Source organism: Lissotriton vulgaris, chromosome 8 (assembly GCF_964263255.1).
Source record: "Lissotriton vulgaris chromosome 8, aLisVul1.2, whole genome shotgun sequence".
In the NCBI taxonomy this organism is placed as follows: Eukaryota; Metazoa; Chordata; class Amphibia; order Caudata; family Salamandridae; genus Lissotriton; species Lissotriton vulgaris.
In genome coordinates, this window is record NC_141696.1 from 5,969,506 (window position 1) to 5,988,202 (window position 18,697).

At 46.0% G+C, this 18,697-nt stretch overlaps 1 protein-coding gene across 1 annotated transcript in view; it reads left to right on the forward strand.

The window, feature by feature from the left end:
* LOC147693207 (NACHT, LRR and PYD domains-containing protein 12-like) overlaps window positions 1–18,697 on the forward strand; it is a 1,239,310-nt gene that overhangs the window by 1,013,250 nt on the left and 207,363 nt on the right. The window lies entirely within an intron of this gene.

Here is an 18,697-nt window from a genome sequence, read left to right on the forward strand (position 1 = left end):
CAGGTGTGTATTACACTCAGTTCTTATCTTCAGTTCATCTTCTTTTTTCTGCTGCTGGACAGATCTCCTCAGCTGCAGAGGATCACAGGTGTGTATTGCACTCAGTTCTTGTCTTCACCGCATCTTCTGTTTTCTGCTGTTGGACAGATCTCCTCAGTTGCAGACGCTCACAGGTGTGTATTGCACTCAGTTCTAGTCTTCAGTGCATCATCTCTCACTCTGCTGTTGAACAGATCTCAGGTGCAGAGGATCACAGGTGTGTATTACACTCAGTTCTTGTCTTCAGTTTATCTTCTTTTTTCTGCTGTTGGACAGATCTCCTCAGGTGCAGAGGATCACAGGTGTGTATTGCACTCAGTTCTTGTCTTTACCGCATCTTCTGTTTTCTGCTGTTGGACAGATCTCCTCAGTTGCAGAGGGTCACAGGTGTGTATTGCACTCAGTTCTAGTATTCAGTGCATATTTTCTCTTCTGCTTTTGGACAGATCTCCTCAGGTGCTGAGTATCACATGTGTGTATTGCATTCAGTTCTTGTCTTCAGTGCATCACCTCTCACTCCGCTGTTGGACAGATCTCACATGTAGAGGATCACAGGTGTGTTTTCCACTCAGTTCTTGTCTGTAGGAAACTGGAATCTGACAACACAGTTACCCCCACTTTTCTTCCTGGTGTTTTGCTGGTTTTTGACTTTGTCAGGCTGGGATCCGGCTAATCAGGACCCCAGCCTATCTGCTTTCTCCCTAAAACTCATGGCATGTACTTTAGGTACACTCCAGCTTGGGTTCTGGGGTACCCTCATAAGTCCCTAGTATATGGTACACCAGATACTCAGGGCATAGGTACCCCAGAGGCCTCATGGGGGCTGCAGCATGTATTGTGCCCCCCCTGAGAGGCCACTCAAATTGACACACCAGGTCTGCTACTGCAACCTGGGTAAGGTGGGGGTATCCCCCTTACTGAGATATAGGTTCCCTATATCTCCCTGAATCCTTACACATGGTAACCTATCAGTCACCCCTATGGCAGGCCTTGACAATCCTGAAGGCAGGGTGCTGGGTTTCATGTGAGAGGGTGCCCATACATGAGTAGGGCCCCTCTGCAGGGTTTGGAGTCTATTCTCTGGCATTGTATAGGATGCAGCCAAACCATATGCTCTTCAGTGCATTAAACCCTCGCGGTAAATGCTAACTTTTATAACAGCTGCTCAGAAATATGTTGTGTTTGGTGTCAAACACCTTGGAATCAAACCACCACTCCAGTTAATGGAGTGAGAGGTATGATTCCCCCCTCCTAGAGGGACGAACATGTCACACTGGTACCACTGGTACCAGCTTTCTCGACCTGGGCATCACAAAATGGATGCTGCCAGCCACAGACACGAGCCTGCCCTCCTCCTGCTGAGCTGCGCTCGAACAGAGGAAGGCATGACAATAGGGTTCCTGTCACAGGGAGTTGTGACCTCCTCCCAGACAGGCTTTAGTGTATTGGGGCTGGGTGGGTGCACTCTCCGAGTGCCAGAAAGTCTGCACGTAGGCCACATTTGGTGCCCTCGTGCATTGTCCACTTCAACCCGGTTTGGGGAGCCATTTGCTCCCCTTCTGAAACGAAACTGGACAAAGGGCATAGGTGTAACCACCTCTCTGCCCAACCCCTCCCACAGTAGGGACTCCAGAGTTAGTTCCACCCCTTCCTTGGGTATAAAATAGGAAACCCGTCTTTGAGACATTAGATTTTACCTGGAACAAATTCAGCAAGAGGAACCTAGTAACCTTCACAGTCTACACTTCTTGGGATGACTGAAGAATCCCCCTTGGGGCCAAGGAGTGACTCCCGTGCAGCAGCAGGCACCACAATGCGTCTGACTGTTGTGCATCTCCGAAGCTCCTGAGGACTCCAAAGTTTTGTGCATCACAGGAGCAGGGCCGGACTGGCCGTAGCAGGCACCGGGCAATCCCCCGGTGGGCCGCACGGGTGGGGCCCGGTTTTGGGCCCTTGGGGGCCGTTTTTTTAACAGGGCCGTTTTTGCAGCATAGCTGCAAAATCGGCCCTGTAACAAAATCGGCCGTAAACCGGCCCTGGCAAAGAGCTCGGCGGCACCCCCAACCCCCTGGGGGGCTGGCCAAGCATTTTGCCAGGGCCGGTTTTGGTTCTCAGTCCAGCCCTGCACAGGAGGTGGGTTTTCCCATGTCCCCGGGGTCGAGTGGCTCTCTCACCGAGTTTGAGAGCTGTATCCCTCGTGGGGGCCTTGCAACCCGTACCCATGTGCATCGCGTCCAGTTGTTGTTGCGTCCACTTCCCGGTGACCCAGGAAGTTGTGCTTTGGACTCTGAGTAGTCCCACACCCAGAGCAGTAACTCCAGGGAAGATTGTAGGCCTCCACTTCACGAGTTTCCTGTGGACACTTATTTTGTTTACCTGCTCGAGGTCCCCTTGCGATCCCTGGTCCGTCGACTGGTGGTTCCCTGCAAGGTTTTTCTTCAAATTCAATGGGCGTCCCTGGTTGCTCCAGACTTGCCCTGACTGAGTCCACTGGTCTTTGCTGGGCCAGACCATCTCTGCTTTTCCGCAAACCTCAAGTATTGGATTTGCCAAGGTTTGTTTGTGTTCCCTCGAACGCTGACCCCTCAGCAATACAGCTTCCATCGTGGGACATCTTTCTCTGGACCTTGGTCATCGTCGAGGCCTTCTGGTCCAGGTGGCAGCAGAGAAAAGCATCTCGACATCTTTCCTGAAGCGTGTGACATCAGTGGGCATTTGCCTATCGTGCCCTTGGTCACTGGCCAGTGACCCAGACTCTGTCCCCTCTGCTTTCCGGTTCTTCCTTTTCACAATCCAGGCTTGGATTGCAACAGACACTTTCCTACGGACCAGCAGCTGCACTTTCTTGCATTTCTCCATTCAAAACGACGATCGTTCCCGACACCACTTAGCACATATGCACCCAGCTCCCCTGGGTCAGGTAACGTGGGTATCTCAATACTCACTTGGGTGGTGTCCCGTGAACCTTCTTAGTTTCAGGTCTCTTGCTCGAAGTCCCCTGCTAAGTGCCCTTTTGCTTTAAAATGAAAACCGTGACTTTCCCATAGACTTGCACGGAGCTTGCGTCTGTGTTCACACACTGCACCTGTCCCCCGTGGGTCCCCTGAGTCACTTCTTTGGGTTGTTTCGTGGGGTCCCAGCGAACTTGCGTGCCCTAGGCACGGTGCCTATTTCAGTTGTGGTTCTTATACCACTATTTTAGTGTATGGTGTGGTCTCCCCCTGGAGCCCGCTGTGTTTCTTGCTATTTTCATTGTCGTAACTGATTAATTATTGTGTGCTTTGTACTTGTACTTCATAAAGAAGCTACTAGAGAGTTATTAGAATAAATACATATTTTTATTATAGCACTTGTGTGGTTCTCCTTTCATTTAATCATTCAGTAGGGTTGATTGATGGTAAAGAAAGCTGCTTTACATTCCTCTGATACTTAGCCTGAAGGCTGCTCTCCATAGCGACCACTAGGATAGTTTTTATATAGGTTGTCTTTAAACCTAACCAACCATAAGGGGTCGTTTGGACTTTTACAAGGTGGCCACTAGAACTAGTGGACAGCATATACCAAGCCAACTTCTCACATTGTCTTCAGTGCATCACCTCTCACTCTGCTGTTGGACAGATCTTACTTGCAGAGGATCACAGATGTGAATTGCACTCCGTTCTACTATTCAGTGAATCTTCTCTCGCTCTGCTTTGGACAGATCTCCTCGGTGCAGAGGATCACAGGTGTGTAATGCACTCAGTTCTTGTCTTCAGTGCATCACCTCTCAGTCTGCTGTTGGACAGATCACCTCAGGAGCAGAGGATCACAGGTGTGTATTGCACTCATTTCTAGTCTTCAGTGCATCTTCTCTCTTCTGCTTTTGGACAGATCTCCCCAGGTGCAGAGGATCACAGGTATGTATTGGACGCTTTCTTTCTTTCATAAACTTTTATTCGATTAGCGTTTAGCAAAATCATAAAAGTACATCATAAAATTACAGTACATGTTTAAATCACAATGCATGAAACAGGTAAGAACTGATTGACTTAAAAATTATGGTTAAAAACGATAATGACAAATTATTTACAAGATGGCGTAAAATCAATTAGGAGGTTACCTCAAACTGTACAACGAATTTTCAAACATGATTTCAAAAAGCAAGTTACACATATAGCGGCGTATTGTGAGTCTGACTGCAGGGCCAGATAGACTGGCCGATACGTTCTCAAGCCCATAGCACGGAGAAGGGGGATAATCCAGCGCTTACGGGGTTACTCGTAATAACGGCAAAACAATGTTACATGTATTGTAGACTGAGGTGAAATTTCGTCACATGGACATTTAATCAATTCATGAGACCAGTTTTGCACAGTGGGGAAAGTGACAAGACGAAAGAAAGAATTGAAACGAAACCTAGTTAAAACAAATTTTTCATGATTAGATAGGAAAAAAGTTAAATATGGCTGGATGCCAGGGGAGGTCTGGACCATCAGGATCTGCACATTAGATGGCTTAATTACTTCTTGAGAGAGTCGCAAATCTCTGAGATGGTTTAAACAGAGATTTTTCAAGGCACACCTGGAAATATCTGATGTTGAGGTGGGCTCTAAGAAGTAAGATGTGCAGTTCAAATCCTTTAAAAAAATTGGAAACATAAAGGAGCCAGGGGATTTTGCTCCAGCTGGCCAAGGATAAACAGTCGGTTATTAGTGAACGGGTTAAATGGCATTGCGGTTTATTCCAAATACGGTGCCATAAGAGAATCGGTTGACATCTGATATTATCTGTTAAATAGTCGATGCCGAGCTCTATATGGAAACCGTAAGTTGGGGCGCTTTGTGGAAGTGCCAAGATGTATTTTAAAAACCCGTTTTGGACTTTTTGTAGGTCATCTTCAGGAGCGTAGCCCCAAACACCTGCGCCGTAAGTTGCTACGCTATGACATTTAGCTTGATAAATTTTAAGCAACTCAGCTGGGGCTGGTTTGCCCAGTTTCCTTGAAAAGGAGGCAAGAGCAGAGGTTGCTCTCTGATATAGTAACTTTTTACTAGACACTGCTTGTTTCCAGGATAGTTGGTCATCCATTAAAATACCTAAATAGGGATATTCCCTGGCACGTTCTAATCTAACCTGTTCGATAAAAACTTTATTTGGGATTCTTCGCCTTGGGCCCAAAATGCATAACAAATGTTTTGCTTTTGTTGACTTTCAACCCCAAAGAGAGCATAAACTGACAATATTTGTCTAATTGTCTTTGCAACTGTATTAGGGTTCTTGCTAGGATGACTGAGTCGTCCGCATATAGCAAAGCGGGAATAGGGCGGTGTTTAATAGACGGAAGATCCTGGCTCCCTACTAACATGGCTGATTCCAGCCCGTTGGTATACAGATTGAATAAGAAGGGGACCAGGACACAGCCCTGTCTGACTCCTTTGTTTACTGGAAATGAGGGAGATAGTTCACCTCCGATCCCATATCTCACGCAAGCAGTAGCATCAGAATAAAGCTCGCGGAGGAATTTTATGAGTGGGGGATCTACCCCTAGTTCACTGAGAATGAGCCACAGCCTAGAGTGTATCACGCAGTCGAATGCTGCGGTGAGATCGACATAAACTAGGTACAGATTACCCCCTTTTGCCCCTACGTACTTGCCTATTAAGAGGGTGAGATTCAGTGCCTGTTCAACAGTGCCAAGTCCCTCCTGTAATCCATACTGGAGATCGGTTAAGATGTTATTCTCCGTCGCCCAGTCCTGAAGGCGTTCCAGGATCAGGCGGCCTGCGACTTTCCCCAAGGAGTCCAGGAGGGAGATTTGTCTATAACAGGCTGGATTGTTGCGTTCACCCTTTTTAAAGATAGGAAGCAGAATAGAGGAGGACCATGAATCTATTAGGCCTATCTTTGAGACTGCTGCCATTACCTGGGTGATGCGGGGTGCCCAAAGATCTAAGTTATTTACAAAGATATTGAGTGGGACTCCGTCGGGGCCAGGGGCCTTACCTAACTTGGAGGATGATAGTGCGTTGATAACTTCGTTTAGGTCAAAAGTAGAGGTCAATAGGGAATGTTGGTTCTTTGACACTGTCCTTGCCTATCAGGGCCGTGGTTGCAGCGTAGACGGGGGAACCACCAAATATCTTTGAAAAATGTGCCACCCACTCGTCAGCCGTCACAGCCACATTTAAATGTTGGGAGGCTATGGCATCAACCAAAAAGGGTGATTTGACTATGCGCCAGAGCAGAGAGCTGTCTTTGCGTAGACAGCTCTCGTGTAGTTGGGCCCAAAGATTTTTCTTAATTTCCTTTTTCCGGTTGTGTTGTGCCGATTTGTAAGCCTTTCTGAGATTAGCAATCTCAACTCGATCTCTGTTTTGGCTGTGGAGAGCTCTTTTTAGAGCAGTTTGTGCTTTACGGCAGGTGGAGTCAAACAATCCCAAGGATTCCTGATCACGGGGTTTATGGTGACAGAATAATTCTGCCCGTATGACTTTTAAAATCTCCGAAAAGCTGGATAGAATCAGCTGAGGGGTGGAATCCTCTGCCAGGCAGTTATTCAACCAAGGGAGGGCTTTGGAAATGACTTTGCCGGTGATTGTTTCGGGGTCGACTTTAGACCATTTTACTGAAAAGCCGTTTACCTTATCCATGGCCAAAGATTGTTGGTTTAATAAGCTGATCCTGGTGGGTTGGGGTAGAGGGATGTTGATTAATAAGGTGATACTGTTTGGGAAATGGTCGCTGGATATGTCAGAACCTGTATTAAATAGTTGCAATTGTCCCTTTAGTATTTGGGAGCATAGAATATAGTCAATGAGGCTTCACAGACCCCTACCGTGAAATGTGGGCTTAAATTCAACAGGCGGGTCCGCAAGATCGTTGGCATATTCCAGCTCCAGGGAAAAAAGACAGTCATTCAGAGTATTGCCTAGATGCGAATGTGTGAAATGGGTCAAGGGGCAGCCGTTTTCGTCTTGGAGACCCCAAATACCTTTCTTGTAGTTGTTACACAGAGGAACATTGAAATCCCCCCCCCCCCCAGATCACATAACAAACACGAGAGGGGTACTTATTTCGATGTTCTTTTATAAAGGAAGTTATTTCAGTTAAAATCTTAGCACAATCAGCAGGGTGAAGGTTATTATAAAAATTAATAAACAGATATGACATGTACTTATTGTATGAAACCATTTTAATTTGGAAACTCACATTGGTAAGCAGGACTGTTATATTCATTGAGGGTAGGTTGTTTGAAAAATATGCTACTAGGCCTCCCTTTGATCTACCATGTGTTGTAGTACTGGCTGGAACGTGATATGTTTTGTAACCCTGAATGTGGATGGGCTCGATGGCCCAAGTTTCCTGTAAACATACTAGTTGATGAGCATTCACAATCTCTAACCATGGTTTAAGGTTTATCTTAGAACGGAGGCCTGCTACGTTCCAAAATAAAACAGAGAGCACTCGGCTAGATGTCGCTGTGTTACTTATATTCAAAGGAACGTCAGGGGATAAAGTTCCTGGGCGTAAGAGTGTGTGTGTTGTGGGAACAGGAGAATACGGAACCAACTGTTCGTAGGGTCCAAAAGGATTATCTTGATCTAGGACTAGGTCTATTGGACTACGGGAGGGTTCTTGCCTGATGACCCTAGGGGGCACAATCAGTGCTGATGTTTCACGGGGGACTAGAGGTTCAAGGGCCAATTCTACAATAGAGGATGGCATTATTGGTCTAAAGGTTACCGTTGAGACTACAATGCCATCCGTACGATGTGGGGTCAGGGAGCAATAGACTGGATGCGATAATTTGGCCTCATGAGGGGTAAGACCTGTGCCTTCCTGGTTAATGACGGGTGGTGGTCAATCCACCATTTCCAAGCAGCCATATCTATTTGTTAGTGGAACACCTCTCCATCCAAAGGAAGGGGCAGCGTCTCTACCTCCATGTCCTGGCCAGTCTATCCAATCTCGCCTTCCATCCCAGTTTCCAACTTGGGTCCTGTTCCATTCTGGACCGTCGTTATATCTAGGTGTCGGCGGATAGAAAAAAGAAAGTCTTTTGGTATCTATCCCGTCGTTAGTTAATTGCGTACCACAGGAGCAAATATGCTCAACTGTGAGTGGATCCTCAAAATTTACGATGACGCAGTCTCCCTGGGTTTTTTTGGGCTCTTTACCTATCCATGGGACCCTGCGGACCGATGTAACTCTGGTGGCTGAGTACGGTGGAAGGGGCCTATTAATGGATAACCAGTGTAATACTTTGTTTCTCAGTGACCAACCTGGTTCTTCCGAGTTAGTACTCAACTCAGGAACCCCGGTCAGGATCCCCACATACGGGCTAGCTTCTGGGGGTAGATGGATCGAATGGCCACCCCTCCTCCTGGTCCTAGGGATAGTATTTTGGACCCCTGGTAGCTTAGCTTGGACAGGCACCTGAGTAGGTACAGGAGGTGGAGCTTTTGTTAGAGCGGGACCCTTCTTCTTCACCGCTGTAGATGGAGGTTTTTCCAAGACCGCTGGCACTATGATAGCCGGTTTTGGTGCTATGGCCCCTTCTTTAGTGATTTTGGGGTTAGATCTTTGCACCACAGTTTGACCGGGGTCTGTACCCTTTTGGGATTTAGAAACTGTGGTCAGCACTGCTATCTGCTTTTCGATCTTTGACAGAGTATGTTCGATAGGTTGCACATACGATTTAATTAATTCTCCTAATCTGGTCAGTAGTTGGTTATTTATACGACAGATTTCACACCCTCCTCCCGTATTACTGTTAACACTGAGGTTAGCAGTATTTGTGGAAAGATTAATTGTTTCTACGGGTGTAGGGTTTGGCTCTTGTAGTAACGAAGCAGCTTGGTGGGGAGACTGAGTGATAGGTGAGGGTAGATGCTTTGACTGTATCGTGGTACAGATCGATTTGCGGGATTTTTTACTTAGATTCTTCTTTTCCTTGGGTATTGCTCCCTCCCTCAATCCCCTGTTAAGTGCTGAGGTAGGGTCCTCTCTGCCCGGACTAGAAAAAAGAGTCAGGGTTTTCTCCAGTGACAGTGATGTCTGTGAATTAGATAGCTCTGAAGATATAGACAAATCGACTGTAGCTGGGACAGTATGTAAATCGGCCCGCTCTTCCAGTAGTGTGCCGGGTTCTGAAGAGCGCAAGGGAGTTTTAGCGGCGGCCAGCAAGTCCAATGGGGACCGTTTGGCCGTGGCCAAATCCTTCGAGACCCTCCGTTCCAACAAGATTATACCCTGATCTATGGCCTCGTTAGCCCTGGAAATAAATTGGTCGATTGGGCCAGTTACCTGGGCAGCACTTTGTGCTTTTCTACTTCTAGTACCTCTTGGCGACATGGTCAGGGTAACTTAACAATCAAAAACGGTTACAGTGTAACAGCATATATAGAATGGTAGTAAGATGGTGACAAAAGATAGCGTACTGCAAATGTTAGAGGGATGGCCCAGTCCAGTCTTACCCAGTCTTAAACGGGCCCGCCCTTGGCCCGGGCTTCGCCCGGCGTCCCGCGAGGCGAGGGAGCCCGAGCTTTGAGCACCTCCAGGCGCCTGGGATGACGTCCTCTGGTGGCATGGCCGCAGGGGTCGCTGGGTAACCGAGTCCACCGCTCGGCGGCCGCTGGAGATGGTGCACGCGGCAGCGGGAGGACTCGGGCAGGCAGGCAGGCAGGTAGGCGAGTCCGGTGATAGAGTGAGTAGCAGGGCTAAGGATATGCCCCCAATGGCTTCGCTAAAGGACTCAGTTTTAGTCTTCAGTTCATCACCTCTCACTCTGCTGGTGGACACATCTCCTCAGATGCTGAGGATCACAGGTGAGTATTGCACTCAGGTCTAATCTTCAGTGCATCTTCTCTCACTCTGCTGTTGGACAGATCTCCTCAGGTGCTGAGGATCACAGGTGTGTATCACACTCTGTTCTTGCCTTGAGTGCATCACCTCTCAGTTTGCTGTTGGACAGATCTCCTCGGTGCAGAGGATCACAGGTGTGCACTCAGTTCTAGTCTTCAGTGCATCTTCTCTCTCTGCTGTTGCACAGATCTCCTCAGGTGCAGAAGATCACAGGTCTGTATTGTACTCACTTTTTGTCTTCAGTGAATTACCTCTCACTGTTGTAGGACAGATCTCAGGTGCAGAGGATCACAGGTGTGTATTGCACTCAGTTCTGGTCTTCAGAGCATCTTCTCTCTCTGCTGTTGGACAGATCTCCTCGGGTACAGAAGATCACAGGCCTGTATTGTACTCACTTTTTGTCTTCGGTGCATTACCTCTCACTGTTGTAGGACAGATCTCAGGTGCAGAGGATCACATGTGTGTATTACACTCAGTTCTAATACTCAGTGCTTCTTTTATAGCGCTGCTGGTGGACAGATCTCCTCACATGCAGAGGATCATATGTGTGAATTACATTCAGTTATTGTCTTTAGTGCATCACCTCTCACTCTGCTATTGGTCAGATCTCACGTGCAGAGGATCCCAGGTGTGAAGTGCACTCAGTTCTACTAGTCAGTGCATCTTCTCTATCTCTGCTATTGGACAGATCTCCACAGGTGCAGAGAGTCACAGGTGTGTATTGCACTCAGTTCTTGTCTTCAGTGCATCACCTCTCACTATACGGTTGGACAGACCTCCACAGGTGCAGAGAGTCACAGGTGTGTATTGCACTCAGTTCTAGTATTTAGAGCATATTTTCTCTTCTGCTTTTGGACAGATCTACTCAGGTGCTGAGAATCACAGGTGTGTATCACACTATGTTCTTGTCTTGAGTGCATCACCTCTCAGTCTGCTGTTGGACAGATCTCCCAGGTGCAGAGGATTACAGGTGTGTATCACACTCAGTTCTTGTCTTCGGTGCATCACCTCTCACTGTGCTATTGGACAGATCTCCTCAGTTGCAGAGGATTACAGGTGTGTATTGCACTCAGTGTTTGTCTTTCGTGCATCACCTCTCACTCTATTTTTGGACAGATCTCAGGCGCAGAGGATCACGTGTGCATTACACTCCATTCTAGTCTTCAGTGAATCTTTTGTAGCCATTCTGGTGGGCAGATCTCTTCACGTGCAGAGGATCACTGGTGTGTATTGCATACAGTTCTTGTCTTCAGTGCATCACCTCTCACTCTGCTGTAGGACTGATCTCCTCAGGTGCAGAGGATCACAGGTGCGTATTGCACTCAGTTGTTGTCTTCGTTCTTCACCTCTCACTCTTTTGTTGGACAGATCTCAGGTGCAGAGGATAACATGTGTGTATTACACTCCGTTCTAGTCTTCAGTGAATCTTTTTTAGCTCTGCTGGTGGACAGATCTCCTCACGTGCAGAGGATCACAGGTGTGTATTGCATTCTGTTCTTGTCTTCAGTGCATCACCTCTCACTCTGCTGTTGGACAGATCTCTTCGGGTGCAATGGATCACAGGTGTATTGCACTCATTTCTTGTCTTCAGTGCATCTTCTCTAACTTTGCTGTTGGACAGATCTCCTCAGATGCAGTGGATCACAAGTGTGTATTGCACTCAGTTCTTGTCTTCAGTGCATCACCTCTCACTCTGCTATTGGACAGATCTCCAGGGTGCAGAGGATCACACGTCAGTTTTACACTCAGTTCTTGTCTTCAGCGAATCCTCTGTTTTCTGCTCTTGGACAGATCTCCTTAGTTGCAGAGGATCACAGGTGTTTATTTGTTAGAAGTGGGAACCCCTGGTTGGCACAGGTAAGTACCGGTGGCCAGCAGGGACCCTCACTCCCCAAAATAACCCCTGCTCACCCTCTAGGCGGCGTGGCGAGAGCAGACCAGGCTAATCTTTAGGCGTCACACAGTTAAGCATTTAGGGTCATACACACAGGGAATAGGTCAGTTACACCACAAATAGACACCAGGCAGGAATTATATAAAAGAGGTATACTATATATAAATATCATTCAGCAGACTTAGTTACAAGACCCAGTAACGTTGCTCTGTGGGCCATAGTACTTTTTAAATAATGGTTTTGTTTAGGACAGTTCAAAAATAAGGTGAGTCTTTGTTAGCAAGGTTGGCAATCTTTTAAAAATACTTCTTGGGCAGTTTCTAGGAACTTCAGGCCAGTCTTAGGCCTTCTGGGTGCTTTGTAGCGCTTCTGGGCACCTCAAACATGAGAAATCACGGTACCCTGCTAAAGCTCACGCATCTAGCGTGAGTACGGGTACGCGACGTACAGTTTTGTAATGAAGAAACGAAGCGTACAGTTTCCAGGCACCTGTACGATGCGTACCGGTCACTTTAATTATTTATTTATTTTTTTAAATTTTATTAGTCAGCTTGATAACAAAATTTATCAACCAATTAAAAGTAAAACATCAAAAGAATCTTCGCAGTAATTTTAGCTCGATCGATTAAATCTAAACACAAATTAAAGTACATGTTCACAAAACCTGCAAGTCCATTTTAATCCCAAAAGTTTTTTTTAGCAGGTCAAATACTAAGAAAAAGGGGGAAAGAAACATAAAGAGTAAGCCAGCTCATGTAAGTACTGTGCCCAGGTTGACCTAAAGAAAAAAGGGAGAAGTTCCCCCATCAAATATTTAATTATTCAACCAACATACAAATGGTGCCCATATTTTAGATCCCCTCTCACGCCTCCTCCTACCCCCTCTTTGAAACACAGCAGATTTCAAATTATGAAGTGCTAACATCCTTGATCTCCAGTTGATAAAAGTAGGGGGGATAGGGCTAATCCATTCAGAAGTTATGCTAAGTCGGATTATTGACATAGCAATACAAAGAAGAGCTGACTCATGATCAGATCTGATGAACGAAGAATCACACTCACACCCCGTTATTATCAACTCGGAAGATAAATCCATCGATATCTTAAGAGCCACATTAATGAATTGCTGAACATCCTGCAGAAAAGGACCAAATTTTGGAAACGAGAAAAACATGTGAACATCGTTGGCTGCTACTTGACCGCATCGTGGACAACCGTGGCCTCTAATCCCTCCCCATTTAGAGATCTTAGCGGGGGTAAAATAAAGATCAAAAAGGGCCATTTAGCTTTGGGAACGTAAACTCCCCGAAGTTAATACAGAGTTCGACAAATCAAGTATTAATGAAACATCTATACCAGTCTTACCCAACTTATTGTCCAATTTGGCATTCTGGGAAGAAAGATCATCTGGGAGACCAGATAACAGGTTCTGATATAGAGCCCCGATTCGAGCTTTTCTCAGAATAAGTTCCATAAGGGTATTTTTAACCAATGCGGTTGGGGTGTCGCGCAAGAATTTGTCAATATAGCTGCGTAGCTGTAAGTACTTAAAGAATTCATGTGTACCCAATCCGAACTTATCTTTTAAAAATAGAAAAGAGGCCATCACACCCTCAGAGGTTAAATCCCCCAAAGTAAAAATCCCATGCGATCTCCATCTAATTGTAACAAAATATTGGAAGATGGAGGGCAAAAGCCTAGCAGCAGCCAAAGGTGTAAAATAATTGAGATTAGGAATTTGCCATTTCCGGCGTACTTTCCTCCATACTGAATATATAGCTATGATAACTTTGAACTTTGTTTTCTTATAGTAGCTGGGTTCCAGCACCGATAAGAGAACCCCCTTAACTTCATCCCCCAAACCTATCTCAAAGATCGAGGGGGTACAAGCTGGTGAGAGTATTGCCCTAGCCCCAAAAAGTGGTAAAGCCAAATGTTGCAAAAGAGCTGCCCAGTTATATAAAAGCAAATCAGGGACTGACCACCCGCCCCTGTCCAGTGGTAGATGCATCCATTTAGCAGCCCTGCAGGGAGAATGGTAGCTCCACAGAAACCTGTTGCAGCACCTTTCTGCTCGGGCAAGACTGGACTGAGCAAATACCAGCGGAATAGTCCTAAAAATATACATATATTTAGTCAATATAAGCATCTTTAGGACATTCCTCCTACCAAATAACGATAGGTGTAGATTATCCAACCTGCGCAAGGTGTGTTCGGCTGAGTCAATAATTGGAAGAATGTTCATTTCCTGTAAAAGCTCCACTGCTGCAGTGATTTGGACCCCTAGATAATTAGTGCTTTGAACGACTGGAGCGTCTGAGGGACCCATATTAATGGATTGAATAACCTGGGCCTCATTTATGAGGCCTTGCGTCAGTTTTGCGCTGCGGATGCGTCACTTTTTGTGACGCATCGGCAGCGTAAAACATGCGCCTTGTTGCGCCATATTTAAAAAGTGACGCATCTAGGTAGATGCGTCACTTTTTAAACCCCTGCGCCACATTATACCTGCGTCAGGTATAATGTATGCAGAGGGGGCGTTCCCCCGCAAAAAGCCTCGTAATAGTGACGCAGTGAAATCTATGAGATTTCACTGCGTCACTTTTAGGATGCGGTTGCGTCAAAATCTTGCGCCTGCCTCACAGCAGGCGTAAGACTGACGCAAGCCCTTTCACATGGGGCTTTCCCCATGTGAAAGGACGCATTGCTGGAGTTGCGTCACTTTTGTGACACACTCCAGCAATGCGTCACTTTTGCGCTTACAGATGCGTCAGAAATACTGACGTATCTGTAACTCCTTGCGACATGATGCGTCATACATTAAATATGACGCATCATTGGTGTCGCAAGGAGTGCGCAGTGAAAAGTGACGCATCGCTGTTTTCACGCAGCGATGCGTCACTTTTCATAAATGAGGCCCCCTGTGTTTTGTGAACATTCAGCTTATAGCCTGAAAGCTGACCATACCTTTTAGCCAAATTCTGTATAGCCGTAAATGAAGATGACACATTAGAAGTTAAAACAGCAATGTCATCGGCATACGCCAGAATTTTAAAAACATGGGGATTAATCTTAACAGGTTCTATATTTGCAGCAAGCTCAATTGTGTTACTAAACGGGTCGATATATAGAGCAAATAGTAAGGGCGAACAGGGGCACCCCTGCCTGGTGCCTCTACTAATATTCAATGGTCTAGAGAGAAGACCAGATATTGTAACCTTTGCTTGAGGGGCGATATAGAAAGACTTTAAAGCGTGTATAAAAATAGGGGAGAACCCTTTCCACTGAAGGACCTTCCACAGAAACCCCCAGGCAACTCTGTCGAACGCCTTTTCGGCGTCCAACAGGATTATTCCTAGGGGAGAATTTGTTACCTGAGCCCAATCCCATAAGGCTATAATACGGCGGACATGATCCGCCGTGTCCCTTCCAGGAATAAATCCGTGTTGACGAATAGAGACTAAAGGTGTTATCACAGTTCCGAGCCTAGCAGCCAAGATTTTAGAAAAGATTTTGCTGTCCGAGTTGATTAGTGAAATCAGACAAAATGAGGCAGGGTCCCTCTCTGGCTTATCTTTTTTTTAAATCAAAATAATTGTTGTTAAACCCCAGGAATCTGGGATGGTTCCCCGCTGGGCATCTCTAAGAGTCAGCAAAAGATCTTCCTTAATCTCTGACCGGAATATACCATAGAATTCTAAAGGAATAAAATCTGGTCCAGCTGCCTTGCCACTGGCCAAAGAATTTAAAGCTAGCACCACCTCATCCCACTCTATAGGGGCGATAAGGACTGAGTTCTGATGCCCAGAGATTTTAGACGTGTTGAGGCCAGAGGTGAAAGCTTCAAATTCGCGACTGATAGTAACATCACTTACTTCCTCACTATATAATAACTGGTAGAACTCAGAGAAAACTGCTAGTACGCCTGAGGGATTATCGTGAATTTGACCGTGGGGGTCCTGAATCCTAGTAATTCGATTAGCTATACCACGCTGCTGAAGTCGCTTGGCAAGAACCCTACCAGACTTTTCCCCGAATTCAAACATTGTTGACCGATATTGTAAGTATTTGGCTGCTAGATCCTGGCCAAAAAATTCAAGCAGGGAGGCTTTAATGCGTGCAACCTGTAGCTGAATGGGGGCTATATTGCCGCCATCCCTAATCGCTGACGTGAGTTGGACCTCTGACCGACGCAACTCGTCGACACGCTCCTTAGTTTTTTCCTGAATTAGTCGCTGACGCGAAAATGAAAAGCTTTTCATCTCTCCACGAACCGCAGCTTTAAATGAATCCCAAACGATGTTACTAGGGGCCATATGAGGCCTTATCCAAGGCCTCATATGGTCTACATATGTTTGGTCTGATAATAATTTTCTCTCGAATGCCCACATACTTGGGGATCTTGCCATATCTTTCAGAGTGCAACCAATTATCAACAAATTGTGATCAGATATGATTCTAGGTGAAATAGAAATTGAAGTAGTGGCTGCAACTTGATCTGATACAAAAAAATAGTCTAATCGGACCATTTTTTTGTGAGGAGCTGAGAAGTATGTGGTGCGATCCAAATTTTTAAAGTGATGAAACCATAAATCCACCATTGAGTGTTCTTGGACCAGTGCTTGCAGAGACCTATAGACCCTAGGTTTATGGCCCACATAGTTTTGCCCGCCTAATAAATTTAAATCTGAAGCTAAGTTAATGTTAAAGTCGCCGCAGAGAATAACAGGATGCGGCCATAAGGCTAATTCAACATTAAGATAGTCTATAACTGCAGGATCGTCAACATTTGAACTATAAACTGTGCAGATCGTAAGAGATGTCCCATTGATTGCAAGTTCAGCAAGTGCCCATCTACCACAACTATCTTGCTTAGCTCTTACACAAGCACCCAGCCCCCGTTTCATTAAAATGGCCACCCCTCTTATCATTGAGGTTTGTTGGGAACATACTATTAAATCATAGCCAGGTATTTTCAAACAATCCTGATTATTCCAGGGCACATGAGTTTCCTACAAACATAAGATCTGAAGTCGAAGGCCCTGGATAATACGAGAAAGTAAAGCCCGCTTCTTCCCATTGTTTAAACCACAAACATTCCATGAGGCTTTATGTATTTTACCTGATGCCATTAAAGAATTTGTAAAAGAATTTGTGAAAAAACATCAGAATTAGGATAGCTGTCTGTTTTAATTCACCATTGTAATGATATAAATAAAAATTCTCAAGCTGTTTTTTTGGATGCGCACTACCCCCCAACCCATCCCCCCTCCCACCCTGCCACCTACCCACCACCCACTAGAACCCCCACCCCCAAACTAGGCAAATGGACCATGGTCCAATGATGGAGAAGCTGGTGTAAGCAGAGTCCCTGCTCAGAATTGCCACCAGTATATAAAAGACACCACAAAAGAAAAGAAAAAAAGGCCTGTAAATAATCGATATACCCCCCAGAGGGATGTAAAATGGAAGCAGATTAAATTATATAAATCACAAAAAAAACACATCATCCCCTGTAGGGGCATAATCCCTACTAATGAGTACGGGAAAAGAAGGAAGAAAAGAGAAAGGTGTAGCCACGTACTAATGCATGTTGACAATTACAATGAGTCCAGAAACACTTTTGCTTGAATTTCTGAATCAAAAATTCTAACCTGACCTTGATGAATTATCTTGAGCTTAGATGGAAAAAGCAAGTAAACTTGGGCTCCCTTTGACTGAAAGGGAGCAATAAGCTGGCGGAGCTGCCACCTCCGCTCAACCGTTGCAGGGCAAAAATCAGGCCTAACAAAGAATTTACAGCCCTTTCCAAATCTTTGCTTATCAGGTCGTGCCAGATCATAGATCCTTTCTCTAGCCAAAAAGTTTTGCAGGCAGATCGAAATAGCGCGGGGTCTGGTAGATGTTTGGCCCGGGCGTTGTTTGAAAGGGAACCGATGGGCTCGCTGAACTTCCAACTGCCAGTCCCATTCCTTAATCTCGGGAAACGCCTCTGTAAATAAGTCAATAACAAATTGCCGGGTGTCTGATCCTTTTAAACCCTCTGGAACTCCCAGGATCGTTAGGTTGTTTCTGCGAGCGCGATTCTCCAAGTCCACGAATTTTCCTTGGATATACAGCCGCTGAGCTTGTATTGAGTTAATAGTGGATTTTTGGGCCAATACATAATCTTCGAGAGTGGAAATCCGGGTCTCTGCTTCCGTGATCCTGGATCCGATGTCAGAGCAGGTCTTAATTACTCTGCGCAGAGAACTTTGTACTCTGCGGCCAGCCCCCTGTGCTCGAGCACTCTCCTGCCGGGTCTCCTCCCGATGGGCCATTATTGTCTGATACAAAATTGCAAGTGTCATCTCACCAGGGGGGAGACCGGCATTAAAATCCGGAACAGTAGAAGCAGGGGGGTGAGGATTCTCTTGTGCACCAGATGGGCCAGAAAATGAATAATCCCAGGCAAGAGAACCTGTGTTTGCACCTGAGCCAGAGTCCTGAGGTAATTTACGAACTGTAGAGAGCCCATTAGGAACAGAATTCAGGGCACCATTAGTGCACCAATCCCCCAGCTCGCTACCTTCGTCATTTAAAGGGGGGAAGCTTACAGTTAGCTTCCTAAACAAAGCCTACAGTTTATTTCATCAGATGGGCACGCAGCGTACAGCACGATTTTACTTTTGCGCGCAGTGTATGAGTAACCATACGAAGTGTACAGTCAACACAGTTCCAATGTGAGGAGAGGGGCGTACAGTACGAGGCGTACTGTACACTGCAGAGGGCGAAGCGCACCGGTCAGAAGCGTATAGCTCTATTCGGATCAGGGATACGCTGCGTATTTCTTCAATGCGCACCGTTCAGGACTTTGGCAAAGGTACAGTTCTCTTTAAGACTACGAAGCGCACAGGTGATTTTAGAATGACGCCTACAGCT